The sequence below is a fragment of the Protopterus annectens genome, chromosome 9.part0, assembly GCF_019279795.1.
Source record: "Protopterus annectens isolate FY-2018-M chromosome 9.part0, PAN1.0, whole genome shotgun sequence".
Lineage (NCBI taxonomy): Eukaryota > Metazoa > Chordata > Ceratodontiformes > Protopteridae > Protopterus > Protopterus annectens.
Genome location: NC_056743.1, coordinates 170,945,583 through 170,965,791, shown reverse-complemented (window position 1 = coordinate 170,965,791; position 20,209 = coordinate 170,945,583). Strand labels below are relative to the sequence as shown.

The 20,209-nt window shown below is 42.6% G+C and overlaps 1 protein-coding gene across 1 annotated transcript in view; it reads right to left on the bottom strand.

Annotated features, from left to right (window-relative positions):
• PIK3C2A (phosphatidylinositol-4-phosphate 3-kinase catalytic subunit type 2 alpha) overlaps positions 1-20,209 on the bottom strand; it is a gene marked incomplete in the record, with an annotated part of 1,553,204 nt that overhangs the window by 696,230 nt on the left and 836,765 nt on the right.

The window sequence follows — 20,209 nt, the reverse complement described above, 5'->3', positions numbered from 1 at the left end:
GGAAGAGTCCCAGAGACCATGGAAGGGGAAGATGAAGCAGCAGCCTATGCTTTCTTAGCGGAGGAAGAAGGGACCCGAGTCCCAGCACAGGCAGGCAACAGGCCCTTAACAATCAGTTTGTCCCACCTGTCCTTAAGGGCTCTGGGATTAAACTTGGCGCAAATAGGACAAGGGGACTGGAGGTGAGCCACCCCCAAACAAACCACGCACAGAGTGTGGCCATCTGCTAGGAAAAGCTTATGTCCACACTCTGTGCACCTTTTTGAAGCCTTGCTTTGAGGAGTCTGCCATGCCTCAGCCGGCCCAAAAACGCAAGCACACACACACACACACACACACACACACACACACACTCACACACACCACGTGGAAAGAGAGGAGGAAGATAGTAAAGCCTACAAGAACTTCGCTACGGATAACCCCGAGAAGGTATAGCAAGGTTAGGAGTACAAGACAGAGATAGAAAAAGCCCCCCAAAAAGGACCTAGTTACTATTCAAAAACACAGCTAACTCAATGGAGCTCGGACCACGCTGCTTCCTCTCAGGCGGCAAACGAGATCTGGGGGGAGAAGGGAGATGGGGCATTATGGGTAAGGGAAGGAGCATGGAGCTTGGAGCTGTAGCTGGAAAATAACGCTGTGTCGAATCCAATATGGATCGGAAGACCCACAGGTTGAAGAACAAATGAAGTAAACTACTTCAGATACCCAGTTTTATGCTCAGAAATAGATAGTCCTTGAAGAGACAGTTATGCTATAACGACATGAGGGCTGTATATATCTTCCCCTAGTAGATTGGAAGGGACATTTACCTGAAGGAAATCTAAGGTCTGCAGTTTTATACATATAGGTAACAAGTTTGTACACCCTATGCTGAAATTTGTTATTGTGACTTCCCTTTATGCGGACTGTCTAAGGACTTTATCTACTTTGCATACTGTGTGGTATGCTATGCCTATTACGTAGGGAAAACTAACAGACACTTGAAAGAGAGTGCTACGCATTTTAATGACAAAAAAAATAAGAAAACTATGAATGCCCTAGCCCAGCATGTACTGGACAAGGGACAGAATCATAGGTTTAAATTTTTAGTATTAAAGGTCTTGGTCACAAATTCAACAGGGGAAGACTAAGAACATAACTGAGGTGAAAGAAGAAGAGTGGATTATACTTTTGAATAGTGATAAGTCCCCCGGGCTTAATGACAGGGTCTCTTTGAAACCAGTTTTGAAAGCACGACTACTTAAACATTAAAGATGTCTCTGTTTGTTGTAACCTGAGTGAATGAGATGCCTTAATTAATGCTGCCTGCTGACTGGGCTTTCATTAGTATAAATGAGTTTAGGCAGTGTGTGGTTTTAGGTCTGAAGAAGCACTTGTATAATAGACTGTGAAAGCGCTTACCGTGTTTTATTGCTTTTATTGTTTTATGGTGAAATAAAGTTTTTTTTACAGCACTCCAGCCGTGGTATACTCTCCCTTTTTTGGAATTTACACACAGATAGTAATCTAGCCTTTGACCACCACATGTCTACAGTAGTGAGGAAATCATTCTATGTTGTGCAACTTGTAAACAAAGGTATGGCATCCAAGTCCAAGGAAGTCACTGTTCCACTGTATTCTGCATTCATCAGACGTATCAAGAACAATGCCTCCTTTGGTATGTACCTAACCAGGCATATCCAACAGTTGGAACATCCACAGAGGTTCCTCACTAAATTAATACAGGGTGTGAGTAAAATGCCCTATGCAGACCACCTCAAGGCCCTATCCCTGTGTTCCGTCTCCAACAGGCTTTTGAGGGAAGATCTGTGCCTGGCATACTAGGCATTGTAAGAGCCCATTCTGATGGACCTCCTGCATATCCACAAAACAAACAGCACCCTGAATTACCCATTCTAAACGCTTAAACCTTGCCTCTGACATAAACAGGACCTGCTGGAGAGACAGGTATGTATCCCAGAGACTGCTACATCTACGGCACGGGTTCCCTCATCCATGTAAAGCAGAGTTCCTCCCTAAACCAATTCAAGTGCAATATGGACAACTGGATGGGGAAAAGGAAATTCATCCCTGGTTTGGTACCTGTCTCTCTAATGGACACAGGCAACTTGTAAAATGGTTCATCTCCCAGGCCCCTGCCTGTAAATATTTCATCATGCAAACCTCTGCTTAAACTTATCAAGGGTATCAGAATTTGTCAGACATTTGGGATGCATGGCTTGAATTAAGAAGGCCCTTGTGGTCGTTAGCCTAATAAACACCTATGAACCTATCATATACGGAATAATTACACTTTTAAACGTTTTGCACAATAAATTACATCTAGTTGGAGTACTTATGTATGTATACACAATTTCCTGTGGGGTACTTGTAATAAAAAGTGCTATTTCAGTATTTAATACAAGTTTATACTTTGAACTGAATTAAAAAATTACCACTTTTTTTGTATTATGAAAGGTTTACTCAATTTTAACAATTACTATTCAAAAGCAGAGTGTGATGTGATATGCCCTTGTGTGCCCAGACAGTACTCCATCTCAGGCCTTGTCCAAAAGTGACTATTTGTGTTTGGTAAGCCCTCGTTTACACACAAATGGATGTGGCCAAGTATGCTTGGTGTGCGAAACTATGAAGAGTGTGATCATAACATTATCTCTACTCCACCATTTCCACATAGTGCTGTAAATCCTAAAAGAACACCTTGCAGTACTCTGACCCTTTCTAGCTTACTCCCTGTTGCAGTGCCCCAAGCCTCAAGGCACATTTGCTGCCAGGCAGCAAATACTTTGTGTTTCCTGGGGTAGCTGTAACATATGGCTGCACCTGTCACCACTTTGCAAAGATGTAACTGTGGACACTGCTACCTCTGAATTTCTATCATGTTCCTATGGGCTTGGAGATTCATGGGCAGAAGTGCATGGGCTTTCTCCCAGTACAAGACATAGTGTAATGTCCGCATGTACATGACTTTATGACCCATTTTAATTTCCTCCAGAGTTACTAACATGTTGTGGGGTGTGAGATCCTGTTACTAAACTTGACAACTGTTAGCCACTTTCCTCAGGCTGGCTCATAAATATAACTATGTTATCACTTTCATAACCTTCCATTCTGTTTCTGATATCCCCTAAATTTACTGGTATAGTGGAACTGTGTTTCTGCTGTTGAACCTGCAAAGAATTAACTGAACACATTACTGTATGCTGTGTAAACAGGTTTTAAGGACTCTTCAGTACACACTGTTGAATGTTATTGTCCAGGGCTGGTCTCAGGTGCAATGGTGCCCTCAAAGGGGCTCCATGGCACCCCCCACTGCCTATTTCACCACCAACCAGCATACATCATTCACTGCCACATCAAGCAAATAATTTTCTTCCTTTTCTCACATTTTGCCTTAATCTTCAGTTTTTTCAAGAAGCCATGGCTTTTTTAAATGTTCTGATGTACATTTTAAATTTTTTTAAACAACCTTTTCAGTGAACGATGGCTTGAAAAAAACTATTAAAATGTATTTGAATTTATTTATCAGAGTAGTACACTAATATATTTTGACCAATTTCAGTCTCAGCCAGGGTCAAAACCTTTCCAGACTTATAAAGTAAACAAGAGTACAGAAATACATAAGGGACAATAACCAGTGAAGAAATTTAGTGGTGGCACAACTCAATTAAGCAACTGGGTCTGGGGGGCCTGAAGCTATAAGGTTATGGATGCTTTGAGGTGCATTTTACAGTATTTTCACAACATTTTCATCCACAGAAGTCCTGAACAAAAAAAGCATGAGTAAGAAAAGAATTTCAGTCTATTTTTTTCTTTCAAGCAATATACAAGTTGTTCACATGGCTGACAAAACAGTAGGTCACAAACTAACAAGCCAAATGTTTATGAGAATACCATACATCCTATACAGGAATACTGCCTGCCTCCACAGCCTCCTCCCAGTGTTAGACTGGGATGAAAGCAGAAGTTAAAATTGTCAGTCATGTATTTCAGATGACTACGGTCACACATGTACATAGCATGTGTCTTCACCCCTAGCTCACAAAAACTGCCAGTTGTATGTGTCTAGTATGTAACTGAGGAGAGAAAACATAATAACCAAACTAAATGTATTATAACTTGCTGCTGCATGACAGTACACTGCCAGTATACAGGCTATAGTAAACTTCTTTTCACACCTCTGAGGTTTGAGAAAAGTACAAGAAACAATGACTACAGTATCCCCAGACCCAAAACAAGCTATAATGACCTGTTGTGCACACCTCTGAGGTTTGACTATGAGGAAAATTAAAAAAGTACAGTTTTGTACCTACCATAAATGTAGATGTTTGAGTGCTAATACAGCTGCAGTCATAACAGATGGGTTCTCCTGCCGTCAGGAGGGTCCTCGGTCGGCCGAATTCCGAAGTCTAGGTCCGGCGTCGGTTGTCGTCGTTTCTTCGCTGACGTCAGTGCGACAGGGGTATAAAAGAACCAGCAGACGCCAATTTCTTCAGTTTTTCTTGCCCCAGATGTCAGGTGCCCCCAGAAGGAAGGCAATACATAAAAGTATGAAGTAATGCAATGCAATATAATCAAAAAACAGTAGTTGTAAGCAAATACACCATAAAAGAATACCCCTATAGGGGAAGGAGGGAGGGAAACCTGGACTGCAGCTGTATTAGCACTCGAACATCTACATTTATGGTAGGTACAAAACTGTGCTATGTTCATCGTGCATACAGCTGCAGCCATAACAGATGGGTAGAATGCCAAAGCTAAGAAAGGGGTGGTAGGCACTAGGTGGAACTAGGAGGAGCCAAAATGCCCTGCAAGACTGCAGTGGCAAAGCCTGCTCTAGATTTGGAGTATAATGGTAGGTTGTAGTGTTTGGAAAAGGTATGCACAGAACTCCAAGTGGCTGCTTCCAAGATATCCTTGGTAGGAACTCCTCTGAGGAAGGCTGCAGAGGTGGCTGTGGCCCTGGTGGAATGAGTTCTAATGCCTGTAGGAACAGTTTTGCCATGAAAGGAATAGCAAAAGCGTATGCAGTGGGCTATCCATTTTGAGATTGTCTGCTTGGAAATTGGCTTTCCTTGAGCTCCTACCGCATAGGCCACAAAGAGCTGTTCTGATTTTCTGAAAGGTTTTATTCTGTCCAAATAATAACGTAGTTGCCTGTGGATGTCCAAGGAATGTAGTAATCTCTCCCCTTTGTTTTGAGGATTGGGATAAAAAGTAGGTAAATGTATGGCCTGATTTAAAGCTACCCTGGATACCACTTTAGGCATAAAGGACGGGTTGGTTCGTAAGGAAATTCTGTCCTGATGGAAGATAAAAGGCTGGACCGCCATGAGGGCCTGTAGTTCTGAAACTCTATGAGCTGAAGTGATAGCCAGAAGGAAAGCTGTTTTCCAGGACAAATATTGCAAATCTGATGAAGCAGCTGGCTCAAAAGGAGGCAAAGTCAGTTTTTCCAGAATGAAATTTAGATCCCAAACAGGTATTGGTGGTTTCCTTGGAAGTCTTAAATTCTTAGCCCCTCTGAGGAACTGTCTTAAAAGAGGGTGAGAGAATAAAGGAGGATCAGTGTTGTATTGGCTGAGGCATGGATTTTGATGGAGGAGAACGAAAGTCCACTGCTTAGCAGTTCAGCCAAATATTGTAGTATTTGAGGTAAATTCAGTTTTCCAGGGTTCTGGCCCTTTTTCTCATTCCAGACACAAAAACGTTTCCATTTTGCGGAGTAAGCTCTTCTAGTTGATGGCCTTCTGGCCTCCAAAATGACATCCTGCACCTCCTTGGAGAGTAGGGCCTGCTGTGATGAATCTTCCATGCGGCTAGATTGAATGTTTTTAGCTGACTGTGAAGAGTTTTGAAGCTGTGCTGAGTTAGAAGAAGAGGCATTAGAGGTAGGGTCCATGGAGGGGAATGAGTCAGGCTCCTCAGGAGTGGGTACCAGTGTTGCCTTGGCCAGTCCGGAGCAATGAGGATCATTTTTGGTCTGTCTGCTCTGGTCTTCAATAGGACTTTGGGCAGCAGAGGAAGAGGCGGGAAGGCATAAACTGTCATTGATGTCCAGCTGAAAGAGAGAGCGTCCACTCTCCAGGCCTTTGGGTGGAAGGTCCTTGAGCAGAATTTTGTCAATTGATGATTTTTGTGGGAGGCAAAGAGATCTATGTCTGGCCTTCCCCATTCTTGGATTATTTCTGTAAAAACTTTTGGATGCAACATCCATTCGTGAGGATCTGTCATATTCCTGCTTAGGTTGTCTGCCAGCGTGTTTTCCTTGCCTGGCAAGTACTGTGCTTGTAGTTCCATTTGTAAGTCCATGGCCATGTTCCAAAGTGATATGGCCAGTCTGCATAGGGGATAGGAATGTGTTCCTCCCTGTTTGTTTATGTACCACATAACTGTGGTGTTGTCCGTCCTTATCAATAGCTGACCTGGTTGTAGAAGGTCCTTGAAAGCTATAATAGCATTTATTACTGCTAGCATTTCTTTTTGATTGATGTGAAGGTGCTTTTCTTTTTGGGACCATTTGCCCTGAATGCACCGGTCTGTCACGTGCGCCCCCCAGGCATAGTCCGAGGCGTCTGTTGTGATGACTTGATTTGCTTGAGGCTTGCTGAATGGAAGACCTGTGTTTGTTTGACATGCTTGAGCCCACCACAGAAATTCCTTTTGCAGACATGGAAGTAGTGGTATTATTGTTTCCAAACTGTGGCTGTGTTGAGACCACATGTTTTTTAGGTACCATTGTAGTTTTCTCACATGCAGCTTTGCACATGGGATTAGCAAGATGCAAGATGCCATGAATCCCAGAGCCTGCAGGATTTTCCTTGTAGTCAGCCTGGCACAATTTGCCAGTGTTCTGAAATATTGAATTAGTTGCCCCTGCTTCTCTGGCGTGAGGTAGGCCATCTGGGTGTTTGTGTCCAAATTGGCACCGAGGAAAATTATTTTCCGAGAGGGTATTAGCCTTGATTTCTCTTTGTTGACTGTGTATCCCAGAGAGTTTAATAACATTATTACATAAGCCAGATGTTTCAGAAGAATGTGCTTGCTGTCCGCTTGGATCAGGCAGTCGTCCAAATAGGGATATATTTGTATCCCTTGAAGTCTGTAGTAGGCGATTACTGATGCCAGGCATTTCGTGAATACTCTGGGCGCAGTAGATAAGCCAAAGGGCAATGCAGAGAATTGATAATGGGTTGAACCTGCAAGAAATCTGAGGTATCTTCTGCAATTTTGTCTGATTGGGACATGCAGGTATGCCTCCTTGAGGTCCAATGCTACCAGCCAAGACTCCTTGCCCAGCATGGGAAGAAGTTGCTGTAGAGTGAGCATCTTGAATTTTGGTACGAGTAGGAATGTGTTTAGAATGGAAAGGTCCAAAATAGGTCTCCAATCTTTTCCCTTCCTTGGCACCAGAAATAGCCTGGAATAAAAACCTTGACCTTGTTCGTGTGGAGGTACCTCTTGAATAGCTTTCATGTTTATAAGATCTGAAATTTGCTTTTGTGCCTCTGCCCTTTGATTGTGTGGCAGTTTTGGCATGCCTCTCATTTTTGGAAGGTTATGAAAGTGGAATTTGTAGCCTCTGTTTATAATGTCCAGGATCCATTTGTCCTTTGTGACAACATGCCAATTTTTTGAGAATAGTGCCAGCTTTCCTCCTAAGGGGGCTGCCATTTGAGACCTGGTTGGCGAGCAAAGGGGAAAGTGATTGGGTTTGCTTTCTGAAAGATTGTGAGTTGTCCTCACCACCTCTGTGTAGGAGCTTGCCATTGTCTGCATCTGTACGATCCTTGTGGTTGTCCTCTGCCCCTCGGGCGCCTGTATCTGCCTCTTTGGGGTCTGTCCGTGGCAGGAAAGGACCAGTTTTGGAAGGCCAATTTCTACTAAACGTGGGGTTGAACCTGCAGAAATTCTTTCACAGTTTGCATTGATTTAGCTTTTTCCTCCATTTTTCGTAATACTTCCTCAGCATTTGCCCCAAATAGTACATCCTTTTGAAGGGGGGCGTCTAGTAATTTAGCTTTGACATGATCAGGCAAGGTTTGCTCCTTGAGCCAAGCATGCCTGCGTATGACTGAGCCTGTAACAGCAGCTCTACATGAGGCCTCTAGAGCATCAAAACCACATTGTAAGGTATGTTTACCCACTTGTTCTGCACTATGCATCAAATCTTGCAACTCCTTCAAGTCTGGTTGCTCAGGTTGTGACATTTTACTTTTCAACTGAGATAACAGAAACTGTTGGTATTTTAGCATATGAAACTGACAGTTTAAGGCCCTCATGGTTAAGGTAGCCGAGGTATATACCTTTTTTCCCCCACCTTTCTAAGGATCTGGAATCTCTCTCGGAAGGCAATGGATTTTTGGCAATGGAAGCCTGAACTCCCTTGGGTCCCTGTGAGATGGTTTCTAGGTCAGCAGCATGGCTTTTGTAAAGAAATTGGTGTGAGTCAGGAAAGTACAGTTTTGTACCTACCATAAATGTAGATGTCCGAGAGGAATGCATCTGCAGTCTTTACAAATGGGTTGTCCTGTCGTCAGGCAGCCCTTCGGTCGGCCAGATTCCAAAGTCTGGGTCTGGCTTCGGCTGGTGTTGCACTTCATCCGACGTCATTGTGGCAGTTATTCGGGTATAAAGGCATCAGCCGACGCCATTTTCCTCAGTGTTTCTTGCCCCAGATGCCAGGTGCCCTCTTGGATGGCTAAATTTGGATAAATGCCAAAGTTTCCAAATAGTAGAGAGCAAACACATAAAATAAGCATGTATGTACATATATACAAACAAATACACCATAATAGATCCCCAAGCTAGCTGAAGATTGGCAAATACCCTAGGAGTACCTCAGAGGGAAGGAGGAGGGTAATCCTGACTGCAGATGCATTCCTCTCGGACATCTACATTTATGGTAGGTACAAAACTGTACTATGTCCTTCAAGGATGCATCTGCAGTCTTTACAAATGGGTAGAATACCATAGCTAAACTAGGGAGGAGGAAATGAGAAGAGATTATGGTGTAGTTAGGATCCCTTGCAAAACAGCAGTGGCAAAACCAGCACGGGATCTAGAGTAAAGAGGTAAGTTATAATGCTTGGCAAATGTATGCACGGAGGTCCAAGTAGCAGCCTCTATAATGTCCTTGGTAGCCACTCTGAAGAAAGCTGTGGTAGTGGCTGTAGCCCTTGTGGAGTGAGGCCTGATGTTCTCTGGAGTTTTCTTTCCATGGTAGGAGTAACAAAATCTAATGCAATTTCCTATCCATTTGGAGATTGTCTGTTTAGAAATTGGTTTTCCTTCCTTTCCTGTTGCATATGCTACCAGTAGCTGGTCAGTTTTTCTATTGTTTTTTGTCCTGTCCAGGTAGTAGCGTAATTGTCTGTGCACATCCAAGGTATGTAAGAGCCTTTCTCCCCTGTTCTGTGGGTTGGGGAAGAATGTAGGAAGGTGGACAGCCTGATTTAAAGAAACTCTGGATACCACCTTAGGCATAAATGTAGGATTTGTTCTCATGGACACTCTATCTTGATGGAAGATCAGGAAGGGTTGCACTGCCATTAATGCCTGTAGTTCAGAGACCCTTCTTGCTGAAGTTATTGCCAGCAGGAAAGCAGTCTTCCAGGATAAGTATTGTAATTCTGCTGTTGCTGCTGGTTCGAAAGGAGGAAGAGTCAGTTTTCTAGCACAAAGTTCAAGTCCCATGCTGGCAATGGAGGTTTCCTGGGAGGTTTTACATTTTAATTCCTCTCAGAAACTGTCTGAGCAGAAGATGAGAAGACAGGAGGATCCAAGCTGTATTCTGCTGAAATAGCTGATGCATGTATCTTGATGGAAGAATAGGACAGGCCTGTATGGAAGAGCTCCAAGTACTCCAGGATGTTGGCTATGTTCACCAGTGTAACATCTTGCCCCTTTGCAGTACTCCAGATGAGATATCTTTTCCATTTTGCTGCATAATTCTTTCTTGTTGAAGGTCTACGAGCCTCCAGGATTATGTCTTTAACCCTTTGGGATAAATTTGGGTTAATTGCTGTTATGTAATGTTCCAGGCAGTTAGCTGCAGAGTTTTTAGGGTTGGATGCAGGATGTTGTAGTTGTTCTGTGTTAGCAGTAATGGGACCAGGGGCAGTGTCCATATTTGTCCCCGGGACATGCTCCTCAGCAGTGGATACCAATGTTGTCTTGGCCAGTCTGGGGCTATCAGAATGATCCTCGGACGTTCTTCTTTGATCTTCAGAAGCACCTTGTGCATCTAAGGGAGTGGTGGGAATGCGTATGCTGTTAGGTCTTTCCAACTGAAAGATAGGGAGTCCACCTTCCAAGCAAGTGGGTGGTAAGTCCTTGTGCAGAATTTCTTCAACTGGTGATTGAATGGGGATGCAAACAAGTCTATTTGTGGTAATCCCCATTCTCTTGTGATGGTTTTGAAGATGTCCGGATGCAGCATCCATTCGTGGGCATCTGTTGTAGTTCTGCTTAATATGTCTGCTAGAATGTTTTCCTTCCCTGGTACATAAATTGCCTGTAACTGAATGTTGTAGCTCAGAGCCACATCCCATAGGTCCAGTGCCAGCCGGCATAGAGGGTATGAGTGTGTGCCTCCCTGTTTGTTGATGTACCACATAACTGTGGTGTTGTCTGTCCTTATCATCAACTGGCCGTCTTGGAGAAAAGGTCTGAATGCCTTGATTGCCAATTTTACTGCCATCATTTCTTTTAGATTTATGTGCAGATGCAGTTGGTCTTGAGTCCATAGGCCTTGAATGCACTTGTCCAGCATGTGTGCCCCCCAACCGAGGTCTGAGGCATCTGTCATGATGGTTTGTCTTGGTTGACTTTTGCAGAAGGGCAATCCTGTGTTTGATTGGCAGGCCTGAGCCCACCATAGGAACTCTTGCTTCAGGCATGGGATCATTGGAATTTTGGTTTCTAGGCTGTGCTTGTGCTGGGACTACAAATTCTTTAGGTACCACTGTAGCTTTCTCATATGCAGCCTGGCATGAGGGACCAGTATTATGCAGGATGCCATGAAGCCTAGAGCTTGTAGCACTTTTCTTGCAGTTAGATGGTTCTGCTTTGTTAATAACCATAGGACACAAAGTTATCACAATAACGCCAACTTTAATACACGAAGCTTTCGGGTGTTCTACCCTTCATCAGCATATACAAACATACTTTGACTACATTTATATAGAGGTTTGGTTAATGTCACATGTTTATACCAGCCACTAAAATCACATCAATAAAATTTGCATGAAATTATTTTGTTTTAAAACGTATTAAACATTATATTCTATAATTTTAAAACACATTAATGTCCATATAGACCATAAAACTAATTTAAAAATTATGCAAAATATATACAAAAATCCTAAATGTATTTACTAGTTACAGATTGTCATACTGTCGTTTCACTAATACAGGTTTTATGCTAATGGCATTGTTAAGGCCAGGGGTCACATCAGCCTGCAGTCTTATGATCCAATGTAACTCCCTGGTTTCCAAAGCATTATTTATATCACCACCCCTTAGACCCAAATCTACTATATCAATGCATCTAAATTTAAATCTATGTGTTGTTTTCTCCATAATGTGTCTATATAGGGCATTAGTTTGAATTTTTCTATTAATTTCTGATCTGTGCTCAATCATACGATCTTTCAGTCTTCTAGTTGTCTTCCCCACATAGAATTTTTCACAACTATCACAAGTAGCAAGATATACTAGTTGACATGTATTACAGGTGGCCCTACATTTAAAGACATAGCTGATATTACTTGTTGGATGTCTAAAAGGTTCATTTGATTGTATTATGTCATCACAACAGCTACAGTTGTAACATTTATATGTTCCTAATTTAACTTGTGCTACATAAGGTTGTTTATAGAAATCCTTATAGCACAAAGTGTTTTTTAATGATTGCTGATTTCTATAAGCAAAGCTGGGTTTAGATCCCACTATCTGCTCTATTTCCGGCATAGCCATTAATATTGGCCAGTTTTTTTCTACAATTTTACAAATCATATGGCTATATCCATTATATGTAGTTACATACCTAACTGTATCATTTCTTACCCTTTTATGTACTTCTAGTTCAGTTAGTCTCCCATGGTTTATAGAGTTAAATATTGGTCCATATTCATGTTCTCTACCCTTGTTTACTTCATCAATACATTTCTCTATCATAACATCCGAATATCCTCCATTCTTAAATTCCTGCTTCATTTCTTGTATTTCTTTTTTATATAAATCATTCTCTGTTGTTAACCTACTTACTCTTATTAATTGGGATTTCACTATGCCCCTATAAATATGTGTCGGGTGCATACTAGTTCTCTTCAAGTATCGCATCACTTGTACATCTTTTTTATGTATCATAGTTTCAAGTTTTTGATCTTTCATATAAATCTGTACATCTAGGTATGTTATATTATTACTAGAATGATTCATCTTAAATTTAAAAAATGGTGTGGTATTATTCAAATAAGTTAAATAGCTATTTAGTTCATATTCAGTCCCTTCCCAAACAAAAAAACAATCATCAACAAATCTTGCATAGCATTTTACATACTTATTTAGATCATTCGAGTCGTTCAATACATAGTTCTTTTCCCAATAGTATAAGACGACATTTGCAAAGGTGTTAGCCACCGATGTCCCCATGGCCACACCAGTAAGCTGCTTGTATGGTACACCATCAAATATGAATATGTTTTTTGTTAATACTAGATCAAGCAGTGAACATAAATTCTCAATCTCATTAGGCTGAACCACAGAGTACATCAGTAGTAACGTCCTTACAGCTTCTACACCATAATCTATTGGTATTACTGTAAATAACGACTCAACGTCTAATGTTACAAATATGCTATTTTCCTTTGCATTGATGTACCATTCACTTAATTTATGCAAGAAATGTATAGTGTCCTTTATAACAGTGGTACAATGGGACAATAGTTTAGATAACTCTATTTGTAGGTATTTTGAGATAGACTCTGTCACCCATCCTCTTCCTGAGACAATAGGTCTCAATGGAGGGTTGGAGAGTGACTTATGTATCTTTGGTATACCGTAAATTTGCGGTATCCTGGGACATGGGATTGAAAAATAGTTAAAAAGCTCTAATGTTATTTGTTCATTTAACTGCATGTCGTATATCTGCATATTTACCTGCATTATTTGGTTTTTAACCTCTGTGAAGGAGATTTTTTGAAATGTCGTTTCATCAGAAAGGAATGCATTAAATACATTCATATAATATGTACGTTCCATTATCACAGTTGCCCCACCCTTATCAGCCTGCTTAACGATAATCTCATTATTATTCTTCATAGAGATCAATGCTTTATATTCATTATATGTCAAATTGTATCTCCTTTCACTTCTATGAGAACACATTACCCTTAGTTCTACCTCCACTAGATTCATAAAGGCTATTATTACTGGCGACAACTGTGGGACAAATGTACTTAATTTTTTGTAACAGTTATTGTTATTGTTGGAATTAGGGAACAGTAGTTTCAGCATTAAACTTCTGGCAAACAACTTCAGGTCTATTAACATATTGACTAAACTGTCCGTATTAAATGGAATAAATTTTAACCCATTATTCAGCAAGTTATAATATTCATCAGGGAGATTTTTTCTTGTCAGGTTCACAGTACCTTTGACTAAAATAAATTCTGCAGCAATCATCTTCGCGGTGTCTTGTTCGTCTTCTTTGGGCTGTCGTTCTTCCTCTTCGCTCCCTGCAGTGATTGTTGTGTTGTTCTTTGCATTGGGCTTCTTTCTATCCTCACTTTGTGCGATGGAATTTTCTCCGGACAGCTCAGACGAAAAGGTAAAAAAGCCGAAATATCAGTTTGTTTCTTCTTATGTGTATCCACTTGTTGTAATGCCGTACTTGTGGCATTAATTGCAGTCGCGCCTTTGCTGTTCACACTAGATGTAGCCATTATAGTTTCCCCAGTTTCTCGCAACTCTACATGACGTTCAGGCGTCGATTGCACGCCTCGCTGTAGTTCTTTCTGTTGATTCGTCAATTGTTCAGTGGGCGTAGAGGGAATTTCAAATGTGTCTAATCTATCAAGCAACTGAGTTTTTTTCTTATTGTTACCTTCCGATTCACGAAGTGAATTACTATACATATTAGGACGTTTATATTCTGCTTTCGGCCAAGAGAAAATGTGACCATTTTTGTAGTCATCAATGTCTCTTAACAATTTACGCTTTTTTTGTGCCTCAAGTCTATTGTCAAGTAAGCGTATTTTCTCCAACAATATTTGGTAGTTGTCATTTTCATTGTCCCCTTTTAAGATTTCAAGAATTTTTGTCTCAATCGTAACAATTTCATCCAATAGTGAGAGCTCAACACCCTCAAAAAACTCATTCATTAAGCGCATGTAGCTGGCGCTTAATTCTAGATTTAATTGTTGCCATTTTGTTAATAAATCCTCATACGTATTACCATAGGACGGCATTTTCAGCACCCGCAGTCCCCGAGGTGCTATGCCCAAGTCAAGATAAGCCGTAAAGCTAAATTTCTGCCATTGTAATTGTTTATAAGTGGTAACCTTCTTTTCAAACACATTTAACAACTTATGCAGTTCATCTAGTTCACTAGCCATAATCAAATTAGAGGATTTTACCGGCTGTTTTTGAAACTGTAGCAATGGGTTGTTTGATTTAGTCAATAGCCGTTTAATGGTAGACGCCATTCCGTTTTCACTGAATATGCGCTTTTCTTGTTACCACCAAGTAACGAAGTTAAAAGATTCAATACAAGTAGTGCAGCACAGACAAAGCTGGTATAATCACCTCCTACGGACGTCAGGTGCAATAAAATGTATTCTTCTCACAAAATATTAGTAGAAATCAGAAGTCAGAAGTTCATAACCATAGGACACAAAGTTATCACAATAACGCCAACTTTAATACACGAAGCTTTCGGGTGTTCTACCCTTCATCAGCATATACAAACATACTTTGACTACATTTATATAGAGGTTTGGTTAATGTCACATGTTTATACCAGCATTAATGTGTTTTAAAATTATAGAATATAATGTTTAATACGTTTTAAAACAAAATAATTTCATGCAAATTTTATTGATGTGATTTTAGTGGCTGGTATAAACATGTGACATTAACCAAACCTCTATATAAATGTAGTCAAAGTATGTTTGTATATGCTGATGAAGGGTAGAACACCCGAAAGCTTCGTGTATTAAAGTTGGCGTTATTGTGATAACTTTGTGTCCTATGGTTATGAACTTCTGACTTCTGATTTCTGCTTTGTTAATGCCAAGAAGTAGAGAGGAAGTTGCTCTTTCTTTTCTGCAGTTAGAAATGCCATTTGTTTTAATGTGTCCAGTTCTGCACCCAGAAAGGTTATTCTTTGGGATGGAATCAGCCTTGACTTTTTTGTATTGACTGTATATCCCAGGGCTTGCAGCAGGTAGATGACTCTTTGTAAGTCTTCTGTTAGTTTGTTTTTGTTGTCCGCTTGTATCAGGCAGTCGTCCAGGTAGGGATAGATTTGAATCCCCTGAAGTCTGCAATGAGCGATTACTGATGCCAGGCATTTCGTGAACACTCTGGGCAGTAGATAAGCCAAAGGGCAATGCTGAGAATTGATAATGCTCTGATCCTGCAAGAAATCTGAGGTATCTTCTGCAAATTGGTCTTATGGGGACGTGCAGGTATGCCTCCTTGAGATCTAGAGTTACCAGCCAAGACTCCTTGCCCAGCATGGGAAGAAGCTGCTGTAGGGTCAGCATTTTGAATTTTGGAACAATGAGGAATGTGTTTAGCGGTCTAGAATAGGCCTCCATTTGTTTTCTTTTCTTGGTACCAGGAAGAGTCTGGAGTAAAATCCCTTTCCTTGCTCCATAGATGGTACCTTTTCCACAGCTCTCATTCTTAATAATTGAGATATTTGTTTTAGAGCTTCTGTCCTTTGAGTAGGTGGTAGGTTTGGCATTCCTCTCTTTCCTGGTAGAGTATGGAAATGGAACCTGTAACCTTGGTCTATAGTTTGCAAAATCCATTTTTCTCTTGTAATGCAGTGCCAGTTTCTTGAAAATAAGGTTAGCCTTCCGCCTAAGGGTGCTTCTAGTTGTTCCCTGGTAGGCGGTGCCACCGCCAAGTCACTGTGATTGAGTTGCTGTAGTGGTGGTGGCTGTATCCGTGCCTCGTTGGTTGTTACCCTGCCACTGGCGACCCCTGTAGGCACCCCTGGATTGGTTTCTGCCTCTAGAGTGCCTATTCCTGCCTCTTTGTGCCTTAGAGGAGTCTGGAAAGGACCAATTCTTGGAGGGCCAGTTCCTGCTAAACCTTGGAGGTTGAACTTGTAAGAAATCTTTCACTGTTTGCACAGATTTTGCTTTCTCTTCCATCATTTTTAGTACCTGCTGTGCAGGGGAACCAAATAAATTGACCTTGTCCATAGGTGCATCCAAAAGCTTAGATTTGACATGGTCTGGTAATGCCTGCTCTTTCAACCATGCATGCCTCCTGATATCTGTGCCAGTCATGGCTGATCTAAATGAAGCCTCCAGTGCATCATAGCCACATTTTAAAGAATGGTTACTAACCTGCTGTATGTTATGTACCATTTCTTGAACATACTTTTATCTAAAGCTTCTTCAGAGGACAGCTTTTTAGTCAACTGGTCAAGCATAAACTCTTGATATTGAATCATATGAAATTGGCAGTTCAAAGCTCTAGCTGACAAAGTAGCAGAGGTGTAAACTTTTTACCCCATCTCTCTAAGGACCTGGATTGCCTTTCAGAGGCGAGAGGGTTTTTAGAAGAAGTAGCTGCTACAGCTTTAGGACCCTGGGAGATAGTCTCTGGATCTGCAAAAGGAGCCTTATATAAGTGATGATGAGTGTCCGGGACCCTGTAGTACCTATCGGGCTTAGCAGGAGCCGGAGGTAAAGAATCAGGAGCAGTGCAAGCATCATTAAATGCATCATCAACAACAGAAAGAACTGGAGGTATAGCTAAAGGCCTATGCTGTGGCAAATGTAGAAAGGTCCTAAGCCTTTTTCTAGAGTCTGAGAAATCTTGGCCCTGCCACTGAAATTGTTCTCTCATCGCATGCAAGGTTTCCCCAAAGGAAAATTCCTCAGGAGGAGAGGCTGAAGGAATGGACTCCTCAGCATCAGAGTCTTCATAAGGAGAATAAGAGGCCTCGGGAGGGTCTGTATGTTCTGAATCATCAGAGGAATCATCTGTGGATACTGGCTCAGGGGGCTCTGCTCTAGGCCTCTTTTCTGGAGGAGGGAGAGAGGCCCTGTCTGGATGAGGCTGGGCTCCACGAATTAAAGAGATGAGATCCTCGGCCAAAGAAAGCATATGGGAGCTGGTGCTGGGCCTGTGAGAGGGGGGCTTGGCAGGCACAGATTTTGATATTTTGGCTGCTTTAGCCCTGGCAAAGGCCTTAACAGACATAGCTGGGGGAGGCCTAGCAGCTCCACATGCAGGGGTTGAAATATCCAGGGGAATGGTGTCTGATAAATCCTGTGAAACCGCAACAGAAGGTTGGATTTCAGAAGCCGTTTCTACCAGGTTAGAAGAGGCCTCGGTAGAAGGCATGTTATCGGCTGAAGAAAGAACCGCTTGCTCGGTTTCGGCCGAACCGAGACACTCGTGGTTTGCTTAACCGCGGTTTCGGCCGAAACCGCGGACCGCGAGTGTCGGTCCTTTTCTTTGCGTTTTTTGGTTATTTGCGGTCGGAGGATCCGGCGGCATAATGTAGGCAAAATCGGGCGAAAATCTGTTCAGCAAAGTCCGACCGGCGTCTAAGCGTCCGTCGGTTAAAAGAAGCACAGGCTAGACAAGCTGCTATGTCGTGGTCTGGGCCTAAGCAATGTATGCAATAGGAGTGGAAATCTTTATGAGGTATTTGTTTCCCACAAGATAAACAGTTATTAACTTTCTCTGACATCGGCTGAGGCAAGAAAGAGTCCCCAACGGGTACTTAGCTTTATAGAAGTCTTGGTAGTATTCGGTAGTAGTAATCTCTGGATCTGACCGACCGGCACTTGCGAACAGCTTCTGCTTGGCGCCACGGCAAGAAAGACTAAGGAAAATGGCGTCGGCTGATGCCTTTATACCAATAACTGGCGAATGGCGCCGGGTGAAGTGCGACACCAGCCGAAGCCAGACCCAGACTTTGGAATCCGGCCGACCGAAGGGCTGCCTGACGACAGGACAACCCATTTGTAAAGACTGCAGATGCATCCTTGAAGGACATCCCTGTAGTACTTGTCAGGCTTAACTGGAGCTGGAGGTAGAGAGTCCGGGTTAAGGCAGGCCTCCGAGTAAACATCATCTAGGATGTCCAAGACAGGAGGTATAGCCAGAGGCCTGTGCTGGGGTAACAAAAGAAATTCCCTGAGCCTTTTCTTGGAATCTGAATAATCCTGGCCTTCCCAGTGGAAGTGTTCCCTTAAGGTATGCAAAGTTTCCCCAAATGAGAAATCCTCAGGGGGGGATACAGAAGGAATAGACTCCTCTGCATCAGAATCTTCAAAAGGGGAGTAAGCCTGTTCCTGATCAGAGTGTTCTGAAATAATGGATCCCTGATCAGAGGAGGGGGAATCTTCCTCCACTCTGGGCCTTTTGTCCGGAGGTGGCTGAGAATCTCTGATTAGAGTAATTAAATCCTCAGCCATTTTAAGCATCTGTCTCTTAGGCATGGGGCCTGGAGATGGGCCCTGTGTAACTGGTCTCTTAGGGTGCATGGTTGCTTTAGACTTGGTGAAAGCCTTGATGGAGAAAGAAGAGGAAGGTCTGAAGACACCTTGAGGGGAGGAGGACCTGTCCACATTCTGTGTTTCAACGCCAACAGTGGCTTCAGTATCTGTAGTCGGGGTGTGGGCCGAGGAGCCTGCGACCTTGGGTACAAGAGACACCGCCAAAGATGTGTCGTCAGTAGTCAGGGGCTGCGTAGGCGCCTCACTGAGAACCGGACCACGTGTAGTCGGCTTTGGCGTGTGTCTGTAGAGGCCGCGGACCTCGAGTGTCGGTCCTTGTCTTTGCGTTTTTTAGACAAAACCGGTGTCAGAGTATCCGACGACATGGTATAGTTAAATGCTTTCCCAAAAAAATGCTGGGCGAACTCCGCCCGATGCTTAATAGTGCGTTTGTTGAAAGTAGCACAACAGTGACAGACCGAGATGTCGTGGTCTGGGCCAAAACGAGGTATACAGAGGGAATGGAAATCCTTATGCAGTATTTGCTTCCCACAAGAAATACAATTATTAACTTTGTCTGACATCGGTCTGAGAAAAGAAAAGTTTCCCCAACGGGGTACTTAGCTTTTAAGAAGACTTCGGTTTTCCAAATTTTTCGTAATCTCAGGAGCTGGCCGACCGGCACTTGCGAACCGCTTCTGCTTCGGGCACCGCGTGGCAAGAAAGACTGAAGAAAATGGCGTCGGCTGGTTCTTTTATACCCCTGTCGCACTGACGTCAGGGAAGAAGTGACGACAACCGACGCCGGACCTAGACTTTGGAATTCAGCCGACAGAGGACTCGCCTGACGGCAGGAGAACCCATCTGTTATGACTGCAGCTGTATGCACGATGAACATCAATGATCACACCATTCCCAGCCCTTCCCACATTACAGCAATCTTCTCTACACTGTTGTCAGCCAGTCTAGTTTTAGAATACACATCCATGTCAAAATCCATTTCTACAGTCTGGAGTGTGGGGGCTACAATACCCTTAGAAGCTCTAAAGGTCTGGATGTTATGTGATATATTTTATGCCTTACTTTTCAAAAATAACTACTTGTCAATTGCATTTTTTTATTGCTAGCCAGCACAGTAATGTACCTGCCCAGTATTGTGCTGTGTGTATGTGTATGTACACAAGTTGTTGTTTTTCTTTCGGCTTTTCCCAGTTAGGGGTCGCCACAGCGGAACTCCGGTCCGCTAATGATCGGCAGTAGACTTTTTATGGGTGCAGAGGTGCCAGCTCAACGCCCAACCATCAACGAAGGCATGCCCATTCTATGCATGTCTTTCGAACGCCACTCGACCACGGGGAGGACATGCAGACTCCACACAGAAGACGCTCCAGCTGAGAATCGAACGGGAGACCCTCTTGTTGTCAGGCAACAACGCTACCGCTGCACCACCGCAGCTTATATGTATATACCACAGGTAAAAATTTGATTTTTTTCACAGACAAACATTG